The 9,985-nt window shown below is 45.4% G+C and overlaps 1 non-coding gene across 1 annotated transcript; it reads left to right on the top strand.

The window, feature by feature from the left end:
- The first annotated feature begins 249 nt into the window (after positions 1-249).
- On the top strand, positions 250-323 carry TRNAI-GAU. The gene has a single exon. It is a non-coding gene; the product is annotated as a tRNA-Ile (tRNA).
- The last annotated feature ends 9,662 nt before the right edge of the window (positions 324-9,985 follow it).

The raw sequence follows: 9,985 nt of genomic DNA, 5'->3' as shown, positions 1-9,985 counted from the left end.
AAAGGGCCAACTGGCTTCAATTGCAAGTCAGGCATTTAGTGTCACCATTTCCCAGGCTGTGGAACACTCTTCCAGCAGAGAAATTCAGCCAGCATCTCTGAGACCTTGAGCTATGTGCATGTATTAGGATGCCTGAAGAGCAGAACCACCCCATAACATATAGCTACATGAGGGCTCAGTTCAGGCATCAACATACATGCATATAGGTTGTGGTGTAGAGCTTGCTACTGCAGTGCCACAGAGCTTTCTGCTTGGATAGCTCAGTTGGTTAGAGCATGGTGCTGATAACGCCAAGGTTGTAGGTTCGATCCCCATTTGGGACAGCTGCATCTTCTTGCATTACAGGGAGTTGGACTACAGGATCCCCAGGGTCCCTTCCAATGCTACAATTCTATGATTGTCAGGGACTGGTCTGAAGGGCAGGGCTGCAAAATGTCCAGAGAACTGCTAAGTTTACAGGTATTGAGAGAAGGAGGGAAAATTGGAGAACAGATAGCTGACTGTCAGGAATGAGCCAGCTCCCAATGAAGGTTTGCAGCCAACTGAGGAAAGCAGCCAGGAACAGAGAGGATTAGCTTTCATACAGGATGAAGAGCCTAGAGAGCTAACTCCCCCACCCCTTGGAATGCCAGCTGATAAGGGAATGACTGCATGCAGGCTGGAACCCTGCCAATGCTCTCGGAAAAGTCAATCAGGCAGGAACACAGTAGTATGTCAGACCGGGAAGAGATTGGAGCTGATCCAATCTTTCCTAAGAGTCAGCTAAGGGTTGGGTTGTTAGACCAGAAGCAAAACTAACGACGCCGGGTTCGAAAGTTCATATCTTCTGTAGAACCCGGAAACAGTCTTCAGAAGGGTCATCATGATTGATGATGCCAGAGGCTCGTTACAGCCATCCGGAGTTACCGGTATTTGTTTGTTTTGGCAATAAAGCCTCTTTTTTAATTACTTACACGTACTGTGTTACCAAGCTGAGAACCTGGACTCCTGACACTGACACATCCTTAGAGAGCCTGGGAACTCTTCCCCCTTCTCCAAGGACACTTCGGTCAGTCAGGATTCAAGAGCAAAGAATGCAGAGACGTATGACTGCTGAGACTTTACGTAAGGACACAGGATGTTGTTGGGGAAAGAAGAGGAGCTCAGAGTGAGCAACATCATAACGGCGTCCGGCACTAGATTCTTTGCTCTGATCCACAGTTGCTGAATAAAACCATAAATACAAGCTTCCTTGTTCCTTCTTTGATCCTGGAGGTTGCTGGGGGAGGAGAGAATTCCTCGAGTCTAACAAGGATTCTATGAATTCCCACACAGTTCCCCCCTCTCGCAGCCTCCTGAACATTCCTTATATACACCAACTGAATGTCCACATACCTCTGATATAGTCCTAACTGTCTATGCAAAGTCCTAACGAATTCAGTGGTATTTACATTCAGGTGAGTGGGGTTAGGACTATGGCCTCAATGGCCGTTGATTTCAGTGGGTGTACTCTGAGTATGATGTAATCGGATACCATTCTTAATAATGGCAGCAGAGGGCTTTAGCTAATAAATCATATGAGTTTTAGTCATAAATACCGTGCCCACATACCTGGGAGTACAACCCATTGAACTCACTGATGGCCAACCAGCTGCCCATGGAAAGCCGGCATGTAGGACCTGAGCAAAACAGAATTCTTCCCCACCTGCGATTCTCAGCAACTGGTATTAGGAGGCTTACTGCCTCCAACAGTGAGGTAGGACATAGCCCACCATGACTAGTTGACACTGAAGACTTCTTCTTCTTCTTCTACTTCTTCTTCTTTGGCAATCACTCGTAGCCGACATAAGGCATATGGCAATATTTTACAAATATGCAAAGTGAGTGATGGTGGAGGAGACACAGCTTTTTTGTTGTTGTTGTTGTTCAGTCGTTCAGTCGTGTCCGACTCTTCGTGACCCCATGGACCAGAGCACACCAGGCACGCCTATCCTTCACTGCCTCTCGCAGTTTGGCCAAACTCATGTTAGTAGCTTAACATCTTGCAAATCCACTAGTTCTGGGTTGTATCCAACAATGTCATGTTGCCAATGCAAGGATTTTCATTGGCACAGCAGGACTCATTGGCAGAACTCTCCTCCCTCCCTCCAACCTGTTCTGGATTCTCCCCTACCTTCTAGAGGAAATTTAGGGGAAGTCCTTGCAGGGAGATGAGAAAAAGAGGAGATCCCATTGCAGACGCAGAAGTCTGTGTGCTAATGGGATGACTTTGTTGGATACACAACCCTACAAGAACCAGCATCTGAAAGCATCACAGTAGTAGTAGTAGTAGTAGTAGTAGTAGTAGTAGTAATAATAATAATAATAATAATAATAATAATAATAATAATAATAATTTATTTGTACCCCACCCATCTGACTGGGTCTCCCTGGCCACTCTGGGCGGCTTCCAACAAATATTAAAATACATTAGAATATCACAGATTAAAAACTTCCCTAAACAGGGCTGCCTTCAGATATTTTCTAAATGTCAGGTAGTTGTTTATCTCTTTGACCTCTGATGGGAGGGCGTTCCACAGGGCGGGCGCCACTGCCGAGAAGGCCCTCTGCCTGGTTCCCTGCAGCTTTGCTTCTCGCAGTGAGAGAACTGCCAGAAGGCCCTCTGCGCTAGATCTCAGTGTCTGGGCTGAACGATGGGGGTGGAGATGCACCTTCAGGTATACAGGACTGAGGCCGTTTAGGGCTTTAAAGGTCAGCACCAACACTTTGAATTGTGCTCGGAAACGTACTGGGAGCCAATGTAGATCTCTCAAGACCGGTGTTATGTGGTCCCGACGGCCACTCCCAGTCACCAGCCTAGCGTTCTGGATTAATTGCAGTTTCTGAGTCACCTTCAAAGGTAGCCCCACGTAGAGCGCATTGCAGTAGTCCAAGGGGCTAAAAGGAGATAAATGGAGCAACTGAGCTTTGGTCCCAACTAGTAAAATTTTGAACATCACCACAAAGAATGTACTTAAGAGCTAAAAAAATGACATTTTACTTCTTCCTCTTTTTTCATGTCTCTATGGCTTTGATTTTCTTCCTTCCCCAGACCCCCCCCCCCCCGCTGTCCTGGTTTGTCAGTGACAATTCCAAGGCTACTTGGCAGCTACTGTATTGCTCTGCTCCATCCCTTTCCCCTGTGCGTTATGTAGCATCAATTTACAGCAGAGAGGAAAAAAGAGAAAGATTATTCCACTACCACAGAGCTCACAGACATGCTCTGGGAGCTAGCAACAAGGACACCTGGCCCATTCCTTATTGAGCATTTTTCAGAGAACAAGTGTTGCCACTTCGTGGGGTGTAAATATAAAATTTAACCTAAAGGCCAAATGGTATATCTTAAAAGCGACCTTCATGCTAAATAACTGTATGGGAGCTGTCAGGTTATTCCTCCTAGAACAAGGACACAATCCATGTCTTAATAATATTTTATTTCTTCCTGTCACAAACTGATGCCCTGCGGAACAATATTTTTCTCTGCCCTTCATTTGTGATTTATTAGATAGAATACATGAACACAGACTGTATTCATATTGGTCCTCTCCCACATACAAATGTTCATTCTCCTTTGACCTTGAAGGTCCCTTGTTGCTTGTCCCATGCTGCATATCTAACTAACTAACACCATCTAATAGGAAATTCAGGTATTTGAGTGCTCCTAAAGTGTAGCACAAATGAGGCCGCTGAGAAATAGGATGAACAAATCTGAATTCTCAGGGCAACTCTTCAGATTGTGTATTGTTTCAGATTGTGTATGGAGAGAGAGAGAAAGAGAGTAAGAGAGAGAGAACAGCCAAATGACGTCTAAGAAAGTGTGTCCTCCATCAAAGAGGTGCGACCTGGCCACCTGACCCGGTGTTGTGGGGGGTAATCTGGAATCAGCCACAACCCCTGGTAGGTCGGTCCTGTGTTGTTGGGGTGCAATCTGACCAATGAGGTGTCACGAAAGAGCAGCAACGCAGGACCTATTTAAGCCCATGTGAGGCAACTGAGCTTCCTCTTTGGGGCTTTCACATCGGAACACCTGCCCACCTCTCCCTATATTTAGGGCTTGCACTTGACCTTGCTATGCCATCGTGTGCCGTCTGCTTTTGAGGCAGGGGCACGGCAGGAATTTTCCCCACTTGGCTGATTGGCTGGTGCCATTTGGGTTTCACCTGCCGTGTAGCAAATAGTCACAACTTCTAAGTTGCGGATATTCTCTGGTTCAGGTGATAGGCGTGGCACGTGACATGGCCACGCCTATGCAAATGAAGGATATTCCAATAGATGAATCCGGGGACTCACTGGTTTGGCGTTCCCTGAAAGGAGTCCAGGCCGCACCCGAGTCCCGGGGACATCAGGTCGGCTGATTGGTGCTCCTTCCAGCAGCTGTCCCTGGTGTTCATCCTTGGCTGTCCTACGAATGTGGCTCTGGGACAGCGCTGCCTGCAAGGGTGCAGGGAGATAGCCGAACCAGAACCTATGCAACCACTCACTTGGTTGTAATCAATAAAGTTGTGGCTTAAATTTCTGCCAAAAACCAAACCAAATATCTGACTCTTGTGTTAATTTATTTGGGGAAAGGTAAAAGGTCTAAACATGCAATGTTCAATATCCATGTAATGTAGAATAACAGCTGGAAAGGGGGGGGAATGGAGTGTGGCAGGAGTGTAGCAGGTGAAGAATTAAATATCTAGCTTGGAAGGATAACTGGCTGGGACCCTGAACAGCAAGCTTTTGCCATATGTTTCTATAGATCTTACTATATAATAAAAATGTAGCAGTGTCATCATGCAGCAGTAGTTCACATGGCCACCGACAAATGGCGCTGAAGACTACAGAGCAATGACAGAATTCTGAGAGCTGTAAGGGAAAATCAGGACATTGGAGGGTATGTGATGTGGCAGTGCTGCTGCTGCTGCTGCTGCTGCTGGGAGGCAGGTCAGCAGCAGAACCCGTCCCCCTTCACTGGCCACTTGTGCTGACAGTTTTTTGTGAACCTCTCATTTGCTGGCTGTCCTTGAACCTGAACTTTTGCTGCACCTGACCATGCATAATGGAACCGGACTTCTGTTTGCTGAGCTGCCTTTCTAGAATTTGGACCAGCCAGGCTAATTTGACACTGCACAGCAAAGGCAGGAAGAACCAGAGCCCAGCCATCTCACCCCAATCTGGCCTACATGTGTTCTCCAGCTGGGAATGCTAACTGAAACAGAACTATTTATATTATCGGTGTCGCTTCTTTAAAAATATATTTATCTGGAGACTTTGGTCCCCACTGGTCTAGTTCCTTATTCCAGAACAGCATAAACGGGGCCATTTCTATGTCTCTTGGGAAAACAAGTGTTCACTTATTAAAAGAAATGGCAAATCATTTCCCCGGGCAAGCAGAAGTAAAAAGGTTCATTGGGTTAGCGATATAAATAGGATAATTTTGGGGATGGGAGAAAAGGGAATCAGCAGAATATTCTCACCGGTACCTGTGTTATTTATTTATTTAGTCAACATTTATTTTTGTATCCTCCTTACTCGTCACAAGGCCCTCAAAGCAGCCTGTAATAAAAAGAGAGTGCCACATCATAAATACACCATAAAGCAAGTCTTTAAAATGGTAAGAGAGTAATTCCTACACCCACACAGCAATCTATTAAACATATTAAACTTAAGTGGGGAGGGGGAACAGTGGAAGAAAAATGTCTTTGATTTTGAAGGAGAATTTATGGCTTAACTCCTAAGGAGTACCTGACAGACCAAATTAATTCCTTAAACTCCCGTCTAGAGTGGTCTCCTTCACTACCTTTCCCAGACAAGGCAGAATGGTAAGGTTTGTGGGAGATAGAATTGTCCCCACTCCCAGACATTCAACCAAAACATTCAATCATTTTAAAAGGTTTATTGGAATAACAAAATCTCTATTACAGGAGCTATAGCCAGACAGTAACTTATGCACACACAATTTCCTGATAATGGCAGTGGAGTGGAGAATCTCACGGGAGTGGGGGTGGGGGACAACAGAGATTCACGGGGATTCATACAGGGCTCCTCCGGACTGGTAGGGTGGTGGTGGTAGGGGGCTATAGGTGTACTCTGCAACATATCATTGAGACAATAATAGTGTGTTGGTCCTGGATTTATACCAAGCCGTCCACACATAATTCTGCTTCCTTAGTTGTTCTGCAATGCTTCCCAAATGTTGTTGTTGTTGTTTAGTCATTTAGTCGTGTCCGACTCTTCGTGACCCCATGAACCAGAGCACGCCAGGCACTCCTGTCTTCCACTGCCTCGCACAGTTTGGTCAAACTCATGTTGGTAGCTTCGAGAACACTGTCCAATCATCTCATCCTCTGTCGTCCCCTTCTCCTTGTACCCTCAATCTTTCCCAACATCAGGGTATTTCCCAGGGAGTCTTCTCTTCTCATGAGGTGGCCAAAGTATTGGAGCCTCAGCTTCAGGATCTGTCCTTCCAGTGAGCACTCAGGGCTGATTTCCTTCAGAATGGATAGGTTTGATCTTATTGCACTCCATGGGACTCTCAAGAGTCTCCTCCAGCACCATAATTCAAAAGCATCAATTCAGCCTTCTTTATGGTCCAGCTCTCACTTCCATACATCACTACTGGGAAAACCATAGCTTTAACTATATGGACCTTTGTCGGCAAGGTGGTGTCCCTGCTTTGTAAGATGCTGTCTAGGTTTGTCATCGGTTTTCTCCAAAGAAGCAGGCATCTTTTAATTTTGTGACTGCTGTCACCATCTGCAGTGATCATGGAGCCCAAGACGGACAGGTCATAGTGGAGAGTTTTGAGTTTTGACTAAACGTGATCCACCTGGAGCAGGAACTAGCAAGCCACTCCAGTATCCCTGCCAAGAAAACTCCATGGCTCCCAAATGTAGGGTTCTGCAATTAGGCAGGAAGAACCAGATGCCCAAATATAAGATGGCAGGCACCATCTAGAGGGTCTTAGTAGACCACAAGCTTAACATGTGTCGACTGTGTGATGCAGCAGCAGAAAAAAAGCTAATGCTGTTATTGACTGCATCAATAGACGTATAGTGTCCAGATCTATTCTGCCATGGTCACTCAGACCACACCAGGAGTACTGTGTCCATTCCTGGCACCACAATTTAAGGATACTGACAAGCTGGAATGTGTGCAGAGCAGGATGACCAAGATTATAAAGGGTCTGTAAACTAGGGCTTATGACGAATGGTTGAGGGAGTTGGCTATGTCTAGCCTGGAAAAGAAGAGACTGGGAGGAGATATGATATCCATCTTCAAATATTTAAAGGGTTGTCACAGGGAGGATGGAACGAACTTGTTTTCTCTTGTTCTGTAGGAGAAAAAGGACTTGAGGCAATGGATTCAAGTTAAAAGAATGGAGATTCCAACTAAACACCAGGACAGACTTTCTGCAGTGGAACGGACTCCCTTGGGAGGTTGTGGACTCTCCTCCTTTGGTGGTTTTTAAGCCGAGGTTGGATGGCTACCTGTCATGTATGATCTAGTTGAGATTCCTCCATTGCAGGTGGTTGGACTAGATAACCCTTGAGATCCTTCCCAACTCTATGATTCTATTATTCCATGAAATTTTATCCGCTGTCTGGAAGGGCACTTCTGTGCTATAGGACAACAAATGCCAGACTAAAAACAACAACACCTAGAATATTTGTGGCATAAAAAGTTACAGGATTTCAGCTGGGAGTTGGTTAGAAACGGAGTGGCACGCCCACCGCTTTTGCAGGCCCAAACAGTGTATTGCATATCACTGCCCTGAGAACAAATCACCACTTTCATTCCACTTTAATAATAATCTACCTAATTTGCACTTTGGAAACAATACGTGGTTTTTAAACATATATTTCAGAATGGTTTAAAATGGCCTTTTATGCAAATGTCTCAATTTAAAATAGCACACTGGAGATACAAAAATCAAATCAGCCCAAAAGTTAAAACACAATACATGATCTGATTCATGCAGCAAAGAGGAAGCTCACGTTGCGTGCAAAGACATATGCCGTGTTTCTCCGAAAATAAGACACCGTCTTATATTTATTTTCCCTCAAAAAACCCCACTATGGCTTATTTTCAGGGGATGTCTTATTTTTATTACCACAGATTTAGTACTTCTCATGGCTCAAGTGAGAGCCATGAGAAGTACTAAATGTGGGTGCAGGCTGCCAAGACTGCACAGCTTATGTACGTTCTTTGCTAAACTTTTTTTCCCCTTTTAACACAAAGGAAATTCAAATACAGTGGCAAGTATTTTTTTGGGGGGGAGGAGTAATTTAGTCCCAATCCCAATAGTTTAACCTCTTGGGTTCTCTGCTGGGTCCCGCTGGCTCGGGGCTCCACGTGGCGCTGCTAGGCGTCCCTCTCATAGCTGCAGCAGCAGCCGGTTGTTGGTGCCGTGCCGGCAGACCTTGGCCGAGCCAAGCGGAGGCGAGGCCGCTGGCTCGGGGTGCTCCACACAGCGCTGCCGGGTGTTCCACTCGGTGCTGCAGGAGCAGCCGGTTCCGGGCGCCAAGCTGGCAGGCGGATGCAAGGCCAGGCAGAGGGGAGGCTGCTGGGTGTTCCACTCGGTGCGGCGCTGTGGTAAAGAAGATGGGCAGCAGCTGGAGGGCAGCTCCTCCAGCAGGAAAGAGGCTTTAAGGTGCGGGCAGCCTCACCTCTTCCTTGGCGCCCTCCAGAACTGCGCCCAGCACTACAGCTTATTTTGGGGGTATGTCTTACATTTCGTAAATGCTTGAAAATCCTGCCATGGCTTATTTTATAGGGACGTCTTATTTTATGAGAAACAGGGTATAAACTCTGGGCTGTCCATCAACAATTGCAACATAGAAATCTCCCCAACGACACCCAGAGCCCAACCACAGCAATGGCCATCTATATGATCCCGCCCAGCAACAGAGGGGTGACTTGCTGGCCCCCACTGCAACACGTGCTCCCCATGAAGGAGAACCCGCTTTCTCAAAATCAAAAGAGAACACCAACAAAAGCAGTTTGACATAGAGAAAAGAACTCAAAGGGCTAGCCAGAAAATTGTCCTTAACTTCACTGAGTGGAACAAACAGTGAGGAACAGATGTTGTTTCAATGTTATCTGCAAGGTGATAGAATGAGCAAATATATATAGATATACATTTGCCAATGTGGGGTGAGAGGGTGAGAATTGAAGCATGTGCTCCCGGTGTGGGCAGCTAACAATATTGCCTCGAACTCCAAGTCAGATGCACTTAGAGAGACGTCGGGAAAGCAAAATAAATACACCTGCCAGTGCACTGTGTGAAAACAATTAGGGCTTGCAACGCAGCGGGAAGTGTAGTTTCTCTTCCTGCTTACTCTTGGAAGGTTAAAGCAGGCAAGAGCAACAATACGGTGGGAGAGCGATGTCTTTTCCATAAACAAAATGAGAGGCCTTCTAAGGCAACCTCCTGCAACATTCGCTTTTTCCAGCATTCTCGTTATTTGTTGAGACAATTAAGTAGGAAGAACCTCAGTTAAACATCTGGAGAAAGTTTCTCATCCAAAAATCCACCCCTACGACAGCAGAGTGATTTAACCAGGGGGTGCCATCAACATCATCACCACCAATCGTAATATTTATTATATTTCTCCTCCAATCTTACAGAGTCTTACAGAGTTAATTATGCACACAACTATTTGAAATATTGTGTATGCAGTGTACTTTGAGAGTTGATGCGTAATTTGTTTTGATGTCTTCTTTCTATTGTTTATTTATTTATTTTATTCATATTACTGGAGTGGAGTAACTCCAGAATGTTATTTGCAATTATGTATGGCAAAACTCCAATGAAAAATTGTTTCAAAAAAGAAAGCTTAATTAGCTATGACTTTTATTTGTGAATGTGGGGTGTTTCAATCCAGATTTAAAACGCACACACACACACACAGAACTGTCTTTTCGATTTGTTTACATTGCTGGTTTTAATATGTTTATGTGTTTGTTACTTTGCTTGCTTGCT

Source organism: Lacerta agilis, chromosome 7, assembly GCF_009819535.1.
Source record: "Lacerta agilis isolate rLacAgi1 chromosome 7, rLacAgi1.pri, whole genome shotgun sequence".
NCBI classification, from domain to species: Eukaryota; Metazoa; Chordata; class Lepidosauria; order Squamata; family Lacertidae; genus Lacerta; species Lacerta agilis.
The sequence above is the reverse complement of the archived record's forward strand: the minus strand, read 5'-3'. Positions and strand labels throughout refer to the sequence as shown.